Below are 8896 nucleotides of genomic sequence, written 5' to 3'. Positions count from 1 at the left end.
GGATTTAGTGTCGGAACTTCCCAATCATGCTCAGTTCATCAAGAAACATGGTTATCTCCTCAATTTAGTTACCACCGGTTTCAAGGAAGATATGATGAGAGTTCTATTCCAGTTCTTCGATCCTAAACATCATTACTTCACCTTCCCAGATTATCAGTTGGTACCCACATTAGAAGAATTTTCCAGGTTGCTTGGGATACCTATCCTTGATCAAACACCTTTCAGTGGTTTAGAAAAGATTCTGAGGTCTGAAGAGGTTTCCGCGGCTTTACACATGACAAAGTCCGACATTGAAACTAATTGGGTAACAAGAAGTGAAGTTAAGGGTTTACTTGCCAAATTTCTGATAAATAAGGCCCGAGAATTCCTAAAAGCTATGAGTGTCCACGCTTTCGAAGATGTTCTAGCATTACTAATCTATGGTTTGGTGTTATTTCCTAATCCAGATCAATTCATAGACATGAATGCTGTTAAGATATTTCTCACTCATAACCCTGTGCCCACCTTGCTTGGAGACATTTTGCATTCCCTTCACACTCGTACTATGAAAAGGCAAGGGACTCCCATGTGTTGCGTACCTTTATTATCTAGGTGGTTTATTTCGCACCTTCCTCAATCAGTCTTGAAGAATGAGAAAATTTTGAAATGGTCTCAAAGGATAATTTCGCTCTCCCATTCAGACATCCATTGGTGTCCCCAACCCAAAGAAAATGTTATCATCATTGACCGTTGTGGAGAATTCTCTAACGTACCACTCCTGGGGATAAGAGGAGGTATTACTTATAATCCTGCTTTAGCCCTACGTCAGTTTGGTTATGCTCGAAGAGATGGTCCACATGAAATAATTATCCAAGGCACTGTGTTTAACTATGACAACGATTCTCAAGGTCTCCGTCAAAGGTTTGTACGAGCTTGGGGCATGGTGAAAAGAAGTACTTTAGGACAGAAAAACTCTATTCCTATGGAACCTTATCTCAGATGGGTACGCGCCAGAGCTCGTGAGCTTATCATACCATATCTTACAATCAGACCTCTGATTGTTGAACCAAAAGTTGAAGGAGGTACCCCTCAGATCATTCCTTATCCAGATATGCCTACCAATGTTGAAGAATTGAAGAAATCTTGGATCCAGTTGAGAGAGGAAAGGGATACTTTTGAAGCTCAGTTCTGCATATCTCCACCCAAAAAGAAGCCATCCCTGGGAGACTTGAGCTTTCATTTTTTCTTGTAATGAACATTGATTAAAGAAATTATTAATAAAAGTTCCCCTTTTTGGTGGTTTACGCAAAGTTAAATTCCAAAAGTCCTTGAAAACATTTCATACATTGCATAGCATAACATAACATTGCATAACAGGTACTCTAAAGGATCAATGTTCTCACGGTCTTCCTCTGCCCAAAAAATGGCCCTCGAACAAACTGTCAAGGATCTCCAGGCTCAGAATGCTCAATTCCAGGAGATGATCTTGAACTTATCCAAGGGGCAGGAGGAACTGAAGACTCTATTGCTCGAGAAGAAGAAAGACAAGAAATCTGTGAGTTACATTAACCCGGGAAGAAGGTTTAAAGGACAGGCTTCAGGAGTCAAGATTGGAATTCTGAAGGATAAAGAAGATAAGACAGAAAATGATTCGGAAGATGAGAATGTTGATCCCTTCAACCCTGAGGACGACTATGAAAATTATGAAAATGAACAGTACTCTCCGAAAGATGATAAGTATAAGTTGCTGGAAGAACGTATGCTAGCTATGGAGGGTCAGAAGGCGCCCGGTCTGGATTTCGAAAGCTTAGGTTTGGTCTCTGATGTGGTCATTCCTCGCAAATTCAAGGTCCCCGCTTTCACTAAGTATGATGGTGCGTCTTGTCCTCAGATGCATTTGAGAGCTTATGTGAGAAAGATCCAGCCGTATACCACTGATAGGAAGCTATGGATCCATTTCTTCCAAGAGAGTCTGTCTGGCATACAGTTAGAGTGGTATTATCAGCTCGAGAGCTCTAACATCCGCACCTGGACTGATTTAGCGACAACTTTCTACAAGCACTACCAGTATAATTCTAAATTAGCGCCTACTCGGCTACAACTGCAGAATATGACTATGGGCTCTAAAGAAAGCTTCAAAGAATATGCTCAAAAATGGAATGACTTGGCTGGCAGAGTCAAACCCCCTATGACTGATCGAGAATTAGTGGACATGTTCATGGGTACACTGACTGGCCCATTCTACAGCCATCTATTGGGAAGTTCCTCATCAGGTTTCACTGAACTTATATTGACGGGTGAACGTGTTGAAAGCGGCATTCGAAGTGGAAAGATACAAGCGGCTACCTCTGCAAGCACCAAAAAGTCCTATCAGGGAAGAATGAATCAAATTTGTGTACGGTCAAAGGGGTCATAACAAGAAAAATCGTTACCATACTGTTGGAGCAGTTACGATTGCAGCACCTCCATCTCAAAACTTCCAACACAGACAAGACAGGCCAAGAAGGCAGTTTACCAAGATCAATATGACTTTAGCACAAGCACTGTAGGGTATGCTAAAAGCAAATTTAATTACCCTCAAAGATCCTCCTGCAAATCCCAACACTACTTCTCCTCGTTATAATCCCAATGCCAGGTGTGCATATCACTCCGATAGCCCTGGGCATGATACAAACGATTGTTGGTTGTTGAAGAATAAGATTCAGGATATGATCGACGCTGGAGAAATTGAATTTGATCCTCCGGAGACTCCTAATGTCATCACTGCTCCTATGCCTAGTCTTGACAAGACTGTTAATGACAATTCTCACATTACTAATGTAGCTGACTTAGCATCTCCTCTCCTGATCATCAAGAAGAATTTATTGCAAGCTGGTTTATTTCCAGGTTGTGCTGAAAATTACGATCTCTGTATACTCCGACCCAATGATTGCTTGAAGTTGAGGAATGGTATTCAACGGCTGATGGATGATCGTACAATTCTCTTTAAAAATATTCCTAAGGTGGAAAACCCTATTAAAGAAATATCTGTGATTGCTAGGTCCAAAGTTCCAATGAAGATTACCGCTACTAGAGTGCCTGTGAAGATTACTGCTGAGCCCAAGGTAGCTCCCCTAATTATTACTGCACATGGCCCAGTACCGTATTCCTCAAGCAAAGCCATTCCGTGGAATTATGGAGGTGATGTTTACATCCACGGCATAAAGCAAGATGATAATTCTGCTAATCCTAATGATGTTGACATTGTTGGGACTAGTAAAATTACTCAAAGTGGAAGGATCTTCTCTCCAGAAATCTCACCTCCCGCCCCTGAAACTCGAGGAAAGGGACCAGTAATCAATCCTTCTCAGTCAAAGACACCAGTCGAAGTTACTACCGAAGATGTTGCCAAGCAGGAAATGGAAGAAATGCTGAAAATCATTCGTAAGAGTGATTTTGATGTGGTAGAACAGCTGGGGCATACTCCGTCTAAAATTTCGATGTTATCCTTGTTGTTATCTTCTGAATCTCATGCCAATGCGTTGATAAAATTCTTGAAGACCGCTCATGTACCTCAGGAGACATCTGTCGATCAATTAAAAAATTATGTTGCTAACTTGGCTGTTGATAATGGTGTTGGCTTTTCTGATGCTGACCTGACACCAGCAGGAAAGAATCACAATAAAGCTCTACATATCTCCATTGAGTGTAAGGCGATCACCTTGTCTCATGTGTTGATCGACAATGGCTCTTCTTTGAATGTGCTACCGAAAGCTGTGCTCGATAAGCTTGACTGTAAAAGCATTGAACTAAAACCTAGTGACGTTGTGGTGCGTGCTTACGATGGTGCGAAGAGTGTTGTCCATGGTGAAGTGGTTCTCCCTATCAAGATAGGACCTCAAGTCTTCAACACTACCTTTTACGTAATGAACATTCGTCCTGCCTATTCCTGCTTGCTGGGACGCCCTTGGATCCATGAGGCAAGTGCTGTAGCTTTGTCTCTCCATCAAAAGCTGAGGTATCCAATAGAGGGCAAGATTGTCACTGTGTATGGAGAAGAAGAGTATATTGTCAGTAGTGTGCATACCTTCAGATACGTCGAGATGGATGGTGAATTCTTTGAGACTCCTTCTCAGTCATTTGAAGTAGTTCCTCCGACCAGTCCTGTCCTTAAGCCAACTTCACGTATGCCCAAGGTTATTCGTGCTCCTCCTGCTATGATTTCTCTGAAAGATGCTCAAGCCGTGGTTGAAGATGGTGGTCGTACTGGCTGGGGTCAACTGATCGATGTACCGTACAAGTCTGATAAATTTGGCCTGGGGTTTAGCTCTGAAAAGATAGTCAAAGATCAGATTAATGCTGTAGAAGATGCTGATAGCGATTGCGACTTGGATAGCTGGATTTTCCCAACAATTGGTGACGGACTCAATAATTGGAAGGCTGAAGACACTATCTCGATTTCCTTCCGTCAGGAGTAATTGTTATTGCTTATTTTAGTGTTTCAAATTTTGTAATTTTTATTATGAACAATTGAACTTCTTAAAGCATTGTGTCTATGCCCGGGGCACAATAGCTAATTTGTTAAGGGTTTTGTCATTTTCATAAGCATATTCACATTAAATAAATCAATGGACTTTTTGCATTCAAATATTGCACTATTTATCTTTCCTGTCATCTTTCAAATAAGCTATGTTTTCTTACACACACTCACGTAACAAATTGCAGATCCATATCCACTCTGGATCATGTTGATAATAATTCTGCTACTGTTAATTATGGCTTTAAAAATCCGATCTACCAAGCCGAGGATGGAAGTGAGGAAGATTGCGAAGTGCCTGGAGAGCCTGCCAGACTGTTACTGCAAGAAGAAAAGACTATACAGCCGCATGAGGAATCAATTGAAATTGTAAATCTGGGTACTGAAGTAGACAAGAAAGAAGTCAAAATAGGAGCAGGCTTGGAAAACAGTGTCAAAGAAAGATTGATTCAGATGTTACATGACTATGTAGAGATTTTTGCTTGGTCTTATGAAGACATGTCAGGACTGGATACTGATATAGTAGTACATCGTTTGCCGATGAAGGAAGATTGTCATCCTGTTAAGCAAAAGGTTCGTCGCATGCGTCCTGAAATGTCTGAGAAAATCAAAGCCGAGGTTATGAAACAATTTAATGCAGGTTTTCTAGCTGTTTGTACTTCTTATCCTCAATGGGTTGCTAATGTGGTACCAGTGCCAAAGAAGGATGGTAAGGTGCGAATGTGTGTAGATTACAGAGATTTGAATAAAGCAAGTCCCAAAGATGACTTTCCACTTCCGCACATTGATGTTCTGGTAGATAACACCGCTCAACACAAGGTATTCTCATTCATGGATGGATTCTCAGGTTATAACCAGATTAAGATGGCACCTGAAGACATGGAGAAAACTACGTTTGTGACACAATGGGGCACTTTCTGTTACAAAGTAATGCCATTCGGTTTAAAGAATGCAGGGGAAACATACCAGCGTGCTATGGTGGTTTTGTTCCATGATATGATCCATCATGAAATAGAGGTATATGTGGATGACATGATAGCCAGATCTCATACTGAAGAAGAACATCTCGATCATTTATACAAACTGTTTGAGAGGTTGAAGAAATACAAGTTGAGATTGAACCCGAACAAATGCACCTTTGGAGAAAGATCCGGTAAACTCTTGGGCTTTATTGTCAGTGGTAAAGGAATTGAGGTTGACCCGGCTAAGGTGAGAGCTATTCAAGAAATGCCAGTTCCCCGTACAGATAAAGAAGTCAGAGGTTTCTTGGGACGCTTGAATTACATTGCCCGATTTATCTCCCATTTGACTGCTACTTGCAAACCCATCTTCAAATTACTGAGGAAAAATCAAGAGATAATATCGAATGATGAATGTCAAGAAGCTTTTGACAAAATCAAGAAGTATCTCCAAGAACCTCCAATTCTGATGCCACCAGTTGAAGGAAGACCTCTAATCATGTATTTGACCGTGTTAGAAAATTCAATGGGGTGTGTGCTGGGGCAACATGACGAGTCTGGTCGAAAAGAGCATGCAATATACTACCTTAGCAAAAAGCTTACCGACTATGAAACAAGATACTCACTGCTTGAGAAAACTTGTTGTGCTTTGGCTTGGGCTGCTCGCTGACTAAGACAGTATATGTTTACTCATACCACTTTATTGATTTCTAAGATGGATCCTATCAAATATATATTTGAGAAACCTGCTCTCTCTAGAAGAATAGCAAGATGGCAAATGATTTTAACAGAGTATGATATCTAGTATACTACCTAGAAAGCAATCAAAGGAAGCGTGTTAGCTGATCATTTGGCTCATCAAGCAGTTGATGATTACCAATCTATGAATTTTGAGTTCCCTGATGAGGATGTTATGCTTGTTACTGATTATGAAGAACCTGGACCGGATGAAGGACCCGAACTGGGATCCCGATGGACTATGGTTTTTGATGGATCTTCTAATGCATTGGGCAATGGTATTGGTGTTGTAATTATTTCTCCCAAGGGTTGTCATACGCCTTTCACTGCTAGACTATGTTTTGATTGTACCAATAATATGGCTGAGTATGAAGCATGTATTTTGGGACTCAGAGCTGCTATAGACCTGAGAATCAAGTTTTTGAGTGTGTACGGAGACTCAGCCTTAGTAATCAGTCAGATCAAAGGAGAATGGGACACTAAACATCCGAATCTCATCCCTTATCGAGAGCGGGTGTTGACATTAACCCCATACTTTGAAGAGATTACATTCGAACATATTCCACGAGAAGAGAATCAGTTGGCAGACGCATTGGCTACCATGTCATCTATGTTCAGAGTCAGATGGGACAATGAAGCTCCCATGATCACCATTGAACGATTAGATGAACCAGCATATTGTTATGAACTTAATACTGATGAAGTAGAAGAGAAACCTTGGTTCCACGAAGTAAAAAGAAATTTAGAAACTCAGGAATACCCTGAAGGGGCATCCATCAATGACAGAAAATTTCTGAGGAAGTTCTCCGCTAAATTCTTTTTGAGTAATGGAGTATTATACAAACGTAATCATGATTCGACTTTGCTTCACTATGTGGATAAAAAGGAAGCCGAAAAGATTATGGAAGACATGCATGACAGTATTTTTGGGACTCATTCTAGTGGACATACGATGGCCAAGAAGATTCTGAGATTAGGGTATTATTGGTCTACCATGAAAGCTGATTTCCACCATCACTCCAGAACTTGTCACAAGTGCCAGATCTATGCGGACAAAGTACATGTACCTCCTGCTCCATTGAACGTGTTGACAGCCCCTTGGCCCTTTGCAATGTGGGGCATTTATATGATTGGAGAGATTAAACCTACTGCTTCTAATGGACATCGTTTCATTCTTGTTGCTATTGATTACTTTACGAAGTGGGTAGAGGCAGCCTCATTTGCTTCTGTCACCAAGAATGTGGTGGCACGGTTCATCAACAATAGTCTTATTTGTCGGTATGGCATCCTTGAAAGAGTTATCACTGATAATGGTACTAATTTGAACAACAAGATGATTACTGAACTCTGCATGCAGTTCAAAATAAAACACCATAACTCTTCTCCATACCGGCCAAAGATGAATGGCGTCGTAGAAGCTGCTAATAAGAATATTAAGAAGATTATACAAAAGATGACAGTAACATACAAAGACTGGCATGAGATGTTACCATTTGCTCTTCATGGTTATCGCACTTCAGTACGCACTTCGACAGGGGCAACTCCTTTCTCTTTAGTCTACGGAATGGAAGCCGTTTTACTAGTGGAAGTTCAGATTCTCTCTCTAAGAATCATGAAAGATGCAGGCTTAGATGAAGATGAATGGATTCAGACTCGACTCGATCAGATAAATTTGATTGATGAAAAGAGACTTGCGGCTGTTTGTCATGGGCAGATATATCAGAAGCGCATGACCCAGGCATTTAATAAAAAAGTCAAGAGACAGGTGTATCAAATTGGCGACTTGGTGATAAAGCGTATCATTCTACCACAAGGTGATCCTAGAGGCAAGTGGACTCCCACATACGAAGGGCCATTTGTAGTTAAGAAGGTATTCTCTGGTGGAGCCATGATGCTTGCTATAATGGATGGCGAAGATTTCCCGCATCCCGTGAACACGGACATAGTTAAGAAATACTACGCATAAAAGAGACCCGCTAGGTCGACATATCTAGGCAAAAGTAAGGGCATCCCGGCGAACCAAAAGGGTTCGGGCAAAAATTAGGGATAAACATATAAAAGTGTACACCCGACAAGTCGAAAACCTGAAAAGGCGGCTTGGGAAAAAAAGGGTATCCTGGTGGACTGAAAACCTGAAAAGGCGGTCCAAGCAAAAATTAGGGATTAAAGCGTATGACTATGTCCCGTTCTCGGTCAGCTTCACCAAAGTCAAAGAGACTGAACAAGCCAATCACTTCTATCCGACAGCAAGAGATGAGATGCTTGAAGACATAAGAGCAGTAGTAGAATTAAAATCAATAGGACTTTTTTTTCATAGATGTTTTTTCTTTACTTTCTTGACAATTTCCTCTTACTAGGATTTCTGTCTCCTTGTATTAAAATTGCTTGTTTATAGGCCCTCTTTCAAAATCAATACAATTTTATTTCCAAAAACATACTTTTGTTTTACTTTCTCCGTTTTGTTTGCATAAACGTCCATTGATTTAATTCGAATTAATATATGCATTTGAATATGATTGATGTTTACCGAAAATACATGCATAAAATAGAAATAGCAATTACTAAAAGACTTTAGGATCAAGGATAAGGTTTAACCATGCGTTTTAACAAATCCGGTGCAAATTCTATTCCCCAGCAAAACCAGTTATTCCCAGAAGAAATTGGCACTACTAGACATACTGGTCATCTCTTTTATCCCCAGTCA

This window comes from Lathyrus oleraceus, chromosome 7 (assembly GCF_024323335.1).
Source record: "Lathyrus oleraceus cultivar Zhongwan6 chromosome 7, CAAS_Psat_ZW6_1.0, whole genome shotgun sequence".
In the NCBI taxonomy this organism is placed as follows: Eukaryota; Viridiplantae; Streptophyta; class Magnoliopsida; order Fabales; family Fabaceae; genus Lathyrus; species Lathyrus oleraceus.
Note: the sequence above shows the minus strand (reverse complement) of the source record.